The sequence below is a fragment of the Lucilia cuprina genome, chromosome X, assembly GCF_022045245.1.
Source record: "Lucilia cuprina isolate Lc7/37 chromosome X, ASM2204524v1, whole genome shotgun sequence".
NCBI classification, from domain to species: Eukaryota; Metazoa; Arthropoda; class Insecta; order Diptera; family Calliphoridae; genus Lucilia; species Lucilia cuprina.
This window is the reverse complement of record NC_060949.1, coordinates 1,948,658-1,962,931: the sequence shown is the minus strand read 5'-3', so window position 1 is coordinate 1,962,931 and position 14,274 is coordinate 1,948,658. Positions and strand designations below refer to the sequence as shown.

Sequence of the window (14,274 nt, the reverse complement as noted above, 5' to 3'; positions counted from 1 at the left end):
AAATATCTTTACAATTTCAAATTTTTTTTCTCCTGAAATAATAATTTATTTATCAATAATTAAATTAAAATATTTAATTATATCATTTATCATTAACAAATTGGTGTTGGACTTCTCCAGAGGAAATTCGACACCAGCAGTCTGGAAGATCCTGTCATCAGAATTCGTTATATCAGCGCCATCAGGAACTTCTACCACGAGAAATGGACCTACACCAAAAATGCCCTAATAAGTGCCGCAGAGCAACACATAGGTTACAAAACAAACTCCAGAAGAACATGTTTGATGTAGAATACATGGAATTTTATAAACCAGCGTACAGAAAAGAAAAACTTAGTAAACCAGGACTGCAAAAGCATTAGCCCAACAAGTGTACGCCAGGCTGGCCAAAAAAACTACAACTTTAACTTCTTTAAAACTGAAACTTTTTACCACCAAACCTGAACTACTGCATCGACTCATATCTGATTTATGGGATAGCGAAACACTGCACATTGGGGCAGACATATGGAGACGGTTGGCGATAATTCGAAAATGAAAATTGATTTTTTTCGGCGAAAAAAATATGTTGATGGAAAGCTGACAGTTTTCTCTATATGAAACCGTAATCTGATTTTTTCAGTCGGATTTCAATGAACCGCTATGTCTTTTCAAAGTTAAGAAAAAAATTGTCATGAAATATTTTTTATTAATATACTTTTTTCATACACCTGAAATTAATGCAAATTTATGTATTAAAACCAGGAAAAAAATAAAATTTGCTCTTATTCCAATACAACAATATGTCGTGAATAAACAGATAACATTTTGGAATTAATTCAGAAGAATACTTGGCCAGGTTCATAATTTAAAGAAAATGTATATATTTTTGGATTTTTTATTATTATTTAAAAGTTTAGAAGTAAGAAAAGTATGAAATTCTCCCGAATTCTCCATAAATTTTTTATACAAAATACTCGGTGAAATGTTTTGAAATAGATTATGGTTTTAAAGGTTGCCTATTGGGACACAGGCGGACCAAAAAAGATGTCATTCCATACTAAAATTTTAATTATATAAAGTTTAATAGTTTATATAAAATAAACAAATGGAGGTATTATATCATGTAAGAAAGTTCTTTATAAATAAAAACCTTTGCAGTTATTCAGAATAAAGATTAAAAATTTTCTTTTCGCCAGAGTTGCCAAATTTGCAAATAAAAAATATTGAAATATCAAGCAAAATCACTTAGTTTTTGGATTTTTGCATTCAATTTTAAAATTAAACAAAGATACCACGCAGTTTACTGATATATTTTCTTTAAATGTTTAAAAATTAATTGAAATAATTCACCAATAGTGCTCAACAAAAATATACAATTCGTTAAAGGTAAATAATAAAAAATATTTTGTAGGTATTATATTCGTATTTCAAGGTAGATTTTTTTTAGAAATTATGTTTTAATTGTTGGATGCAGCTTTTATTATTAGAAGAACAAGTTGTAAGTATTACATGTGATAAGTTATCAAGATCCGAAAAGAAAAAAGCTTTCTATATCCCCTTGGAATACGGAGAAAACATTATAAAAAATTACAATACTATCAGTGTATAACCAAAACATTAAAATAAAAAACAACTATGACCTCCGATCTAACATTTTCCTACTTGGAACTCCATAATATATTAAAAACTAAGGAAGTGAAAAATATAACATTAAAAATAGATGATTTGAGGAATGACCTGATGAAAGACTATAAAGTAGATATTGAAAAGTCTATGGAGTTTTATAAATTTAAACATACTTACATAAACAAATGGAATGAAGCTAAAAGAACAGAGAGTGTTTTCTTAAAAAAAAATCAAGTATGGCTTAAATGTTTAATTACATTTCAGAAAACTCAAAAAACAAATAGGGGACGTCCTACTTTAGATTTTGATCAATGCTCCGACCGTAGGAAGCGGGAAAAAACTAAATTTTTACGGGATAGCACTACCACATCTGAACTTATATTTGCAACTCAAATGAGTCTAAGAAAAAAAGGAAACATAAAAGAAGCAGAAATTGTACAAAACTTGAATCAAAGCAGTTCCCCAGGTGATGATGAAAATAAACAAAATCAAATAATGCCACCTGAAGAAGCATTAGGAGTTCTTATTGATGCAAATCTCTCGCGAGAAAGTTATCAGTTAATAAGATCAAAGGCCAAGCAATACTTTCCGTCATATAAATTGGTCCAAGAATGCAAAAAAAAAAGTGTTATCCTAAAAATATAACTGTAACCGAATCGTATGCATCAGTAAAGTTACAGGCATTACTGGATATTACATCTGAAAGGTTGCTTAAAACATTGACTTTTAATAGTAAATGTACCGAACTAACTCTTTACAGCAATTGGGGGTTAGATGGAACAACCGGACACAATCAATACAAACAAGCTTTTCAAAATAAAGAAAATTCGGACTCCCATGTTTTATTGGCAGCTTTAGTTCCTCTAAGATTGTGTTTTGGCGAAGAAATAATTTGGGAAAACCCCTGTACTTCGTCTACTAGGTATTGCCGACCATTAAGTATAGAATACGTAAAAGAAACCGCAGAAGTTGTTATAAAGAAAAAAATGAAATTGAAAATGAAATTCAAAATTTAGAAATATCTGTAGTTATTTTAGACAAAACATACTTTTTATATAAACCATTCGCTATTGTTAACAATGATAGATGGTAAAGTTTGCAACAACATCACAGGTAACAAATCAACTATGTCATGCTATATATGCAAAGCAAAATCTAGTACATTTAATAATTTGGAGAATGTTACAAAACTTCCTGTACAAAATTAAAAAAATGGCATTTCAATTCTTCATTCATGGATTAAATCCTTTGAATGCTACTACACATTTCCTATAAAATTCCATAAGGAAGTGGCAAGCGCGGGAAAATAATGAGAAGGAAATTGTAAAAAACAATAAGAAAATAATACAAGAAAATTTAAAACCCAGTTAGGTTTAATAATAGATCGGCCATACCGCTCGTCGGTTCTTTAAAAATTATACTTAAACATCTGAAAATACAGGTATAGATAAAAATTTAATAAAAATATTTATACGATCTTAGTTGTATTATCATCTAAGTATACTATTGAAAAAAATAATTTTCGGAAGTTTTGCATAGAGACTGCCAAGTTATATGTATCTAAATATCCTTGGTAAAACATGTCGCCAACTCTCCACAAAATTCTCATACGGCCAGATATAGTTTGTGACTCCAAGTTACCTGTTGGCATTTTATCAGAAGAGGCTCAAGAAGCTTGTAATAAAACTTTCAAAAAAGTCAGAGAAAATAATGCGAGAAGATGTGGCGGAAAAGAAAACTTAGAAGATATTTTCAACTTTTTAATTGTTAACTCGGATCCAATAATAACAAAAACACGAAAAATACCAAAGAAAAATAAACAAGAACTACCCCAAGAAGTAAAAGAGTTTTTAGCAATACCGAATGAAATAACATCTGATTTTGAATGTGATTCATGTGATTCAGCAAATGAGGATAATAGCTCTGATGAAAATTCCTCCTGAATAATAAACTACAATTTACTTCCAAAAGTTTTTAATTAATTTTTATATTTACATTATATTAACAATACTAATTTTACTTTTTTCGCCTAAAAATATAAATATTTACTATTATATAAAAAATATATAATTATTTACTTCTGTAAAAAATGTTTTTGTAATTTTACGATTTTTTGGCAGGTAAAACTATTTTTTTCTTACATATTGAAAATCTATACAAAATTACCTTTTCAGTGATACCAATAATTCATACTAAACCTCAGCCGTTTATTTATCGCCATGATCCATATAGGTCTGCCCCAATGTGGAATGTTTAGATTGGTCTTGGAATTGTGTTGTCATTCATATTGTTATTGCTATTCTAGAGTAATTGTCTTTGTGATTATCCAATATGATGAATTACTGATATTGTCATAATTGTGTTTATGGTTTGTTTTATGTGGTTATTGATATTTGTATTGAAATTTTAATGGATTTGGCTGAATGCATTATTTTAAATTGTCATTTACTTGTAAATTCATATGTGGGTGCATTATTGAATAAAAATTTACTGGATATATGTAAATGATCTTATTGTTATATTATTAGAAGTTGGAACGTATTTTCTTTTACTTTCTTTAACTGATTATCTTATTTAACATGCAGGGTTTCTTAAATTGGTATTTTTCTTGTAGTTCATTGTGTTCTATATGTGAGACTTTTTTTTTTGATAAGAATTTGATTTATGTTGTATTCTTCCCTCATATTACTCACTAATTACTGTTATTTGTTTCTTTTTAAGGATTGTTATAATGCAAGTATTTTAGACTGTTGCTTTAGTATTATTGGTTGCCTATTTATTGTTGTTGGTTCATATCATTTTAATTGCAATTAAAATGCATAGGTTTTTTTATCTAGTATTGACTGATTTATGATATGAATTTTTTTGAGATTGTTTGTGAATTTTGGGAAATTTCTTTTAGCTTTGAAATGGGGGAATGTTGTGCGATTTAAGGATGTTGTGATTGCTCAGTCAATATTGCTGATTTGGATGAATTTACTTTGTGACTGTTTTGGTGGAAGATGATTTGTGACTGTTATTGCATGCATAGAGTTTTGTGTTTGTGAGGGTTTTTTTGCTATTATATTTTTGCATATTTTAAAGTTAGTATTAAAATTTTTATTATGTAATTAACTGGTAATTTTGGTATTTAAATTCTTTTACATGAGTCGATATTTTTTGGGGTGGTTTAAAACTTTATTCCAATTGTCTTATATTTCTTCAGAAATGTTAAACTGATAGGTGTTTTATAGCTTCATGTTTCTGTCTGATTTGTATTACATATGTCCTTTACAGTCTGGAGTGTTATTTGCCATATAGTTGCTGTGTGTCATAATGATTGGTTCTGTGAGTTCATTTTTGGGAGTGTTTATGACTTCTACATATTCTTTTCTTTATTTTAACCTGTTTTTCTTCTTTGAATTACATTTGATTGATTGCAAATTATGTAGGAATTTATTTATGATTAATGCGGTGCAATTAATTTGTCCTATCGTTATTTTATATAGTATTAAATAATTTAGTTGTAATTTTATTTTTATATAATTTTGTATTTTGTGTTCAGAAAAACATTAATTGAAAAATGCGATTCGACAGAATATATATTTCTTCGGAAATTTAAAATAAATTTGTAAATTCGATAAATAACAAAGTGAGACAAAATAAACCAAAATTGAAATACCTGAGTAGAATATTATTATTATTATTATTTTTTTTTTTTAATTTGCCAAACACCTCCAAAATTTTTACATACGGGTAAAAAATAATTTTTCGTTCCTTAAAGCACTTATAAGTTAGTCAGTCAACTCAACCGATTTTTAGTTTCTTAGCAGATTCAGAAAGCAGAAGTTGAGGCCTTTATATAACAAAGTTAAAATTCTTTAGAATACTATACCTGTTCACGAGTAAAATGTAACTTTATTTTTAAAAATCCATTAGCAGATCACTACGTTATTGATTTTCTTTTAATACAAAAGTGTTTAAAACCATGTATTGTAGACGATGCTTTATATGGGGGATAGGATCGATCCTCAAGAAATTTGGATGATTTCGCCGCGATATTAGTGTAATTAAAAGAATTATAAAATTAGTCATTTGCTGCATAGTACAAAAATTTAATTTTCATTATGTAGGGTTTTTGATATAATATTTTTGTTAGTGTGATAAAAAACTTTAAAAAATTACTGAAACAAATGTATGCGGTAAAAACATTTAATTTATTTGTACATACGTGTTATTACAATATTTCTAATAATTAAAACTAAATGATATACTAGAAACGTTAAGAAAGTTGAAACGGTCATATAAAATGATACACTAGGTATATAAAAAAATGATACATTAGAAATGTTAAAATAGTTGAAACAGTCATATAAAATGTATACGACATACATCTATTTAACAACGTAAGCAAGCAAGAAGGTTTATGAACTTCTGAAATTCTGAACAAAAGCACAGTAAGCCGTTCAAAAACGGTTATAACAGGACACACTTTTTACAAAAACGAGGGTAAATACAAAGTAATACAAAATTGTTATCCTAGAGACTATAGTATATTTTCTAAGCAATTAAGCTGCACTGAAAACTTATGTCACACTAAGACATTGTACGAGGTTTATCTAACAGATATTGAGAATATTTGTGACCATTTAGTTGCGACACTAAATTGAGTACAGCCAAAAAATAAATACATTAAAAAATAGTTTTTAAACTACAGTTTGAATACCATTAAAATCACAAACACTATTGTCAACATAAATTTATAAATTTTGTAGATTATATTCTTCTAGTTTAGTTTCTTTTATCTTAACAATAATCTATTTTTAAACTTAAGTGTATAATTATAGTATTAAAATTATATTTGTCATTCTTAAAAAGCTGTGATAATAATCGACCCAATCATCCCCAAGGATTAAAGATGTCGATCATTTACGGTCATAAGCCACAAAAGTCGTTTTGAAAAAAAATTTAAATGTTAAATGGCACTTTACTATATTTTCATAACTTGTAAACAAATAAAGATATTTGATACTTTAAATCGGATTCCGATTACAACAATCGATTTTATGTTGTAAACATAAAAACTACTCAAACTGAAAATAATAGACATATTAGAAGTTGCATGTTTTGTAGTCCTTAGTCAAAAAACTGCCACTTTTGAATTATGTTAGCTATGAAGTAAATTAGCAGAATAACAAAATATTAATGACATTTCCAATAACATAAAAATGATTGTTATTATCAAGCATAGAAATACAGTCTATTTTTTCATATATAGGATTTTAATTTTTATGCGTACACAGATATTTTATGAATATTCAAAAATTCTCAACAAACAATAAATATTCCAGGAAATATAGTTGATTTTTGAATTGATTTATAATTAGCTAGTATTACACGGTGTACTTCTCTACTCTTCTCGTAATTAAATAAGCTAAACCCATACTACAATTTTATGTTTATATATATATTGCAACGTATACAAAATTCAAAAATACAAACTCTAAAATAGCAAAAAGTATAATATTATAATCTTATGTACATATATTCGATTTGTTTTAGGAAAACCAAAAAGTGTTATATTCGACTATGCCGATTACTCCCCTATAAACATTAGGTTGATATTTTAAATAGGGCATAATTATATTATGGACACATCCCTTTCGGATTAGCAAATGTTTGATTTTTAAGAACAAAAATTTGTATCCAACTTTTTAACCATGAACACATATGGGAGATATGGTCAATTGCAAAAGCGTTAAATAATTTTCTGGTAAGGTTACTTATGGACGATCATTACAAAATTAGGTAAATAGATGTTTGCTCGTAATATATTTACTTATATCTTATACTTTTATTTACGCTAAACTAGTTTTTTTAAGTCGGTAATGGGCGTTAAAATCATTTTTGTAGGGGACATTATATGAGGGGTAGGGTCAATTATCCTCATAAGATTTGGTAGAGAATATGACTCATATAATGGGGGCCATTTGTATAGAGGCTATGCTAAAACGTGGACCGATATTGTCCATCTCAATACCAAACAACTATAAGAAATATTTGTGGAAAATTTCAACTCTCAACAGACAGACATGGCTAGATCTTCTTAGAATTAATAAGGACCGAGAATATATATACTTTTGTGGATCTATGATCAATATATCGATGTGTTATGCTATGTATACACGGTTGTTAGATCTGACAACGTTGGCAGTGAAATGCACAGAAAATGTCTAATAATGTCAACTTACATATTTTGTCTTGCAATATTTTAGGTAATGCTTTTTCTGACAACGTTGCAAAAGAAAATTTATAAGTTCAGACGATTATTAGACATTTTCTGAACATTTTACTGACAACGTTGTAAGATCTGACAATCGTGTATCACGGATATTACAAACGAAATTAGAAAATCAATATATCCACCATTTTAATGGTAGATAAATAAGTACGAAAAAGTTTACTCTTACAAATTTTCTTTTCATCAAGATCCCATTCGAAACTTCATATTTTGGAGAACTGTAATGTTAACATGTCAAAATAAAATAAGAATAGGTAAAATATAGGAGGATTTAAAAAATTTAGTTAGTTTTTAAAACATCAAAATAAAAACATATATGTGCAATTTCGTATCAAGTTTTTCAATTCAAAAAACGATTTGGATGAAATTTGCACTAATGCTAACATTATTGGATTGTCGTGCAGACACACATTTTTTAATGGCCAAGATCTGCCGGAGTAAGAGGGACTCAATATAAGACATTTTGGTCATAGAGGATTTTTCAAATGAGAGCCACTTTGCACCTTTTGCTCCAAGCAAAAATTGTCCGAAGGACTTTAGATACCTATTTTATCAATCTTTTTAAAAACTGTTAACCCTAATACGGTTTACTACGCAACTCAGTTCAGTTGAAATTTAAATATATTTAGTATTAAAAATTACAACTAATTTAATTTGAAATTGTGTTGATATTGCCACCTAAAAAAGTGCCGAATTAACAGATTCTAAAGCAGAGCTGAGGGGTTGTGCCTGCCATACTGTCGAATAGTACTAACCTTGGTGCAAATATCATCCAAATCAATTTTTTGAGCACGGTCACTTGAGGCGAAACTTCTTATATATATATATAAATTTGGACCGATATTAAAAAACAGTGTTTTTTTATTACACAGAACAGAAATTGCGATATTTAACCACAAAGATAAACAAAATGAACAAAAAAACATTACATGAAATATTTAGAGAAGTATAGTGAAAATTAAATTTTCTATTTTATTAAGTTTGGAGCCTATAAAACCAATTTCGTTCACTATTCATGATTTAGAATTACATACATTATTTTTAGAACTCGCTTGTATGGATTTCGGTGTTCGTATTAACAAATCTCCAGAAAATTCGTGCAAAACACGATTTAATGTATTTGTAGTTTTCTTCAACGATATAGTGTCTGAAGTTGATGTTAAATAAGCAGGAAATCTATTGCTTTTTTTTAATCGTTGCAAAACTGATGTGCCTAAGTGTGATGATGATGTTGGTGGTGAGGTTGAAGCGCGTGATGTTGTTGTACCTGATGAACTGGTTGTTGTTGTCAATGATCTGTATTGAAATGAAAACTCATCTACATTTTTATGACATCTTATAATTTGGGAAGATGATTTCCCCACTAAATGTCTATGATTTGTCCGAAATTTCTGGACATTACTGTAGATATTTTCAAAATTAATACTTGAGTTTGGCTTATTAATACGTATCGATAAAGTTGGAGAATTATAACCCACTTTTAGATTTGCGCTTTTATTATCACTTCTAGTTCTGCGCAATCCCCCTGGTGAGGCTGAAGCAGCAATAATTGTAGTACTGTAATAGAATAAGGAATTGTTTTATTACTCTAAATAGTATTTGTATATCACAATATAGTATAGTAATTACTTTTGCGGATGTGTGGTGGACCAGCTTGGCCCATCTTCGCTAGTGTTACCTATATCCGTAGCAATATTTGTTGGTACGACTTCTCGTAGTCGTACAAATTCGCAAAGAGTCTGTCCAATTTTGTAATGTTTTTAAGTCAAAGACCCTTTGAAAGTACAAAAATCTAAAAAGCAATCATATAAAAATTATATGAAGATATCATAAATAAATAAAAATAACCTTGAATCTATGTACACTGGAGACCGCAATTAAAACAACTAATATGTATTTATGTGAAATGTATCGTAATGTTTAAATGTAGAATAATAAAAGAATTTCAAATATAGCATATGCAAAATTATGTTCTTACAGAATTTGAATTGGTTAGCATAAAAACAACTTTCTGATAAACATTTTTATTTTAATAATTTGCATATGAAATATAGCCACCATCACGTTCAAAATTTCTCTCCACTTAAAATCTGAAAATCTATAAAAAACACTCCATGATCTAGGAAATTGTTAAAATAAAATTGTTAAATAAGTTTAAGCTGATGATAAATTAATTTTTTGAAGCGGAAAGTTCATGCAGCAGATGAAACTTTTGTGTGCACTGTACCCTTAAAAGGAAATATAACTTAGATGTTGCCAGCTTAATAGTAAGATTAATTAATAGAAAAGTATTATATCGTACTTTAATGATTATAAAGGAAATAGTAAAATTTCTCAAAAACAATTTATTAAATTCTGATATGATCCGTATAGCTTACGTAAACGTTTTAACATTGGATTTTGTTCCCAATGCAATATGAATATTATTGAACATGGTGGCGTATACCATAAAAATTTCAGTTAGAAGTGAACATAAAAATTATGAGTTGAAATAGAAATAGTTCTCGTGAGTTTAAAAATAAATATCGAGAGAATGAAAATAAGTATTACGAGAGAAATAAATAAAATAATATTCAACGAGTGCAAAAATCCATACTATGTTTATAGTTGAAAAATTACTTTACTAAAATTTACATAAATACGACGGTAATACGTTGCTTTAGTTTCGGGCTCAAGTGTATGTAAAATTCAAACAATATACATAATACTTGTTTTGAATTATAGTGCACTTTTTAGCCACAAAAAATTACCTAAATAAAGATTGGAAAATATATACACTATCGGACAAAATAAAGAGCGAAAAAACGTTAAATGGTTATTTATTATGAAATAATACTTTTAATTCATTTCTTTAATATAATATACAAAATAACAATAAAACTATATTATTTACTTTTTTATATATTAAAATTTTGCACCTTTTAATTATTAATTATTTAAATCTCAATTGATTTGAATCAATTGAGATTTTTTTTAATTTTATTTATTTAAGACGGTGCTCCAAGCAGGACATTTTAATGTTTGTGTTTTTTCCTTCAATATGTTTTCTACACTTGTCGTGTGCTTTGAGTTATTAATCAGTTGAGACATAAAGTCTCAAAACCATTCTTACGGAATTCATTACACAATTTTTAAAATCAAAAAAAATTACCCATGCTTTTAATATTTAATTTTGGACCATAACTGATAAAAATACGATTGATAGTAATACCCTTAATCTATAATTTTTCCTTCGTTTCTGTAAATGTATAGAAACACAAGTGTTAACATGAATATTTTGTATTATTTCAAAATAACAGTTTTGGTTTGTGAATTTGATAATAATTTGAAATTTAAAAGATGCACAATTTTTGTAAATTTAGAACAATTGAAAAAATGTTTTGCATCAGTTGTTTACACTTTTACATTTCTTATTTAGGTTCTAACCAAAGTATAACAAGTCCCACTCTCACATTACTCTCTCTCATCTGCGAGTGCCGTGAGAATTCGACTCTCTTCTGAGAAATTTCAACTTACTTTTTTGGCCACTGTCAAAAAGTCGTACTACTTGTTATACTTTGCTTTCAATCATCTCCATTGTGCGCTTAAGCTAGCAAACAAAATTAACTAGTTTTTGAGCTGAATGATAATAACATGAGTAATTTTACACTTTATTTTGTCCGATAGTGTACATACAGTGAATCAAATAAGTAATTTGCCTATGTAAAATTTTCCAAATTTTAAGAAAAATTTTATTATTATTTTTAGAAAAATTAAGCAAATTGTTTATTTTATTTTTTAAAGAATATCTTATGTTTTAATTTTCTACCATAAAAAATATTAATTAACGAGATTTTTGATAAAATGTACGTAATAAAATATTGCTTTTCGCGGTTTTTTGTAATTTTTTTATTATTGCTGTATTATTTTATAAAATTTCAAATTATTATTTTTAGATAAAAATTTTTTAACCGATTTATTGCCATATATACCTATAAGATTTTATCAATATTTGACTTTAACGTTACTTTGGTTTTATTTTGAAAATAATAAGTAGTTTTGAATTAGATCCATTAATTAATTAGAATCCATTAATTTTCTTGTATACCTAGAAAAAATGTTTTATGCGTATAAAATATATATTATAAACATATAATCTGCATTTTTTGGTCATTTTGTATTGATAAACAAAAACTACATAACGGAAACCCCATCTATTTGAGGAGTACTATGTGAATTTTATTTGTAATTGTACAATATTAATTTTTATTTAATAAAGCCAACAGTAAGTACCATCCTATCCACCGTCCTATTAGTAAATATCTAAAGAAGTATTTTTCCTGTACCACATGACAGTTTACTTTATGTTGGTTCCAAGCTACCTAAGGTCTGTTTAGAATATAAAATCTTGTTCGTATATGGATTTTGGAGAAGATAAATAAGCGTTCAATGGTTTTCTTGGATAAAAGCTGCTCCCCTATGGTAGTTAAGAATTTTGAAAGACCATTCACTCCGCTTTTTTCGATAATTCTTTAATTTATTTCATCAATTACTTTATTTTATATTTTATAATGATATTGGTAAGCATTTCATAATTGTATTTCATTGATATACACTTGTTCTAAAAACTTTAACGCAAATAACTTCTCCGTTTCACACAATAAGGATATGATTTTTGAAGATTGACACTGAAAAATACTAAGCACTTGTCCTTTTGACAATAAAATAATAAATTCTAAAAAGTTATTGAAAAATAATTTAAAAACCAAAATGAAACAAACTGGAGTTCTAACAATGCAAAATACTTTATTGCCCTGCAAATTCTGATGAAAAGTAATAAAATGCAACAACAAATGCACCAAAATTTGTATTTTAATATTTTTCCAATTTTACACATATCTATTTTTAATTGGAAAACATATTTTTTTTACCTTTTTTAAGAAAAAAAACAAAATGTTTTTAAAAAAGGTAAAAAAAACTTAGTTGATTCCCTGTACATAACCGATAATATACTTCTTTTTTATATTTATATGAAGACTAGCTACTATTTTGAGACTTTTATAAACAAGCCACAGTGGTTTATAAACGTTTATTCGATGTATTCAATTAAATTTTACATGTTTGGAGCTGAGGTGTTTTCGAGTTGATTGACAGTTGTAGCTGGCCAAGGTCGGAATGTGGGTCAATGGGTAGCCCCTTACATTACATTTTTTTTAAATCGCTAAAAATCCATTTATGATCGAAATGAGTATAAATTTGAGATATAATCTTGAGAATATATACAAAAACTATTTCGAATTTTGTCAGAAATCGAGAGGATATTTTGAAAAAAAAAAAATACAGAAATTTAAAACTGAATATATGTTAAAGCAAAAGAGATGTTCTCAAGGAGTAGTTACAGTGCTATGCAAAGTAATAGGACGTTTAAAAAAATAAATATATTGGTTTTGATATATCTTTCCTTAAAAATTATAATTTTATATATATTTTTGTACCATCGTTTTTGGTTTCGATTCGGGAAATTAGATTTTTTACTTTTAAAGCAAGATGAAATGCAGTGAATTTATTATTTTTCACTTTTATATTTATATAAAAATATTTTTATTTAAAATGTACTGAAAAAACTTGGAAATATATTAAATTGTATACCATACTAGCTATTCACAATGAATGCCAAAGATCTTCATGTAAAATTTTTTAGCTCTAATAGTTATTCTGATATACGATTTTTTGTAATTATTTCATATAAGATGTTTTAAGCTCCCCTAATGAAATGTTCAGATGGACGTTAAAGTTTTTCATTCAAATTTTGAAGATTCTATCTCTACTAGTTTCCCAGATAAACGAATTTTTTGTATTTAATTTATATGGGTGTTCCATTCCTCCTCATGAAATTCCGCCCTTTTTCCCCAAAATGTCGAGATAAATATTAAAGTTTGTCATACTATACATAATTATATATTATTTCTACTTTGATAATCTAGCACCACCAGAACTTATAATAGGGAAAAAATCTGTGTTTTGGTGTTGCAAACTAAACGGACCTGTTTATATTTCTGTGCCATCTGAGTAAAGTTTAGAGGTAAGCATTATTTAAAGGTTTTAAGGTGTGTGTCTCCGTCTCCAGAATTCCAGAAAGTTTTATCTGGGTTAATGGATAAAGTTGCAGCGTTAACAAGGAAAATTGATTCTATGGAGATGAACACAGAAGAAACGGCGCAGAACATAATATTAGTGTCGGATTAAGTATCGTCAGTACGGTTATATGTTGCTTGTTTCAACACGGAAACAAATACGACAACATCAAAAAGTCAACCGTTAACTAATGTGCTAAGTGTAGCATCAACGCCTGTGAATGTATGTGTAACATTAAGTGGCAATACTCAGGCAACAGCGAACAGGTTTAA

General features: G+C 27.7%; 1 protein-coding gene across 1 annotated transcript in view; it reads right to left on the bottom strand.

The window, feature by feature from the left end:
* The window catches only part of LOC111678283 (serine/threonine-protein kinase WNK1-like), a gene marked incomplete at its 3' end in the record, with an annotated part of 219,934 nt that extends 210,493 nt beyond the window's left edge, over nucleotides 1-9,441 (bottom strand). The window contains exon 1 of the mRNA XM_046950156.1: nucleotides 8,923-9,441. The remainder of the gene's footprint in view (nucleotides 1-8,922) is intronic.
* Between the last annotated feature and the right edge of the window lie 4,833 nt (nucleotides 9,442-14,274).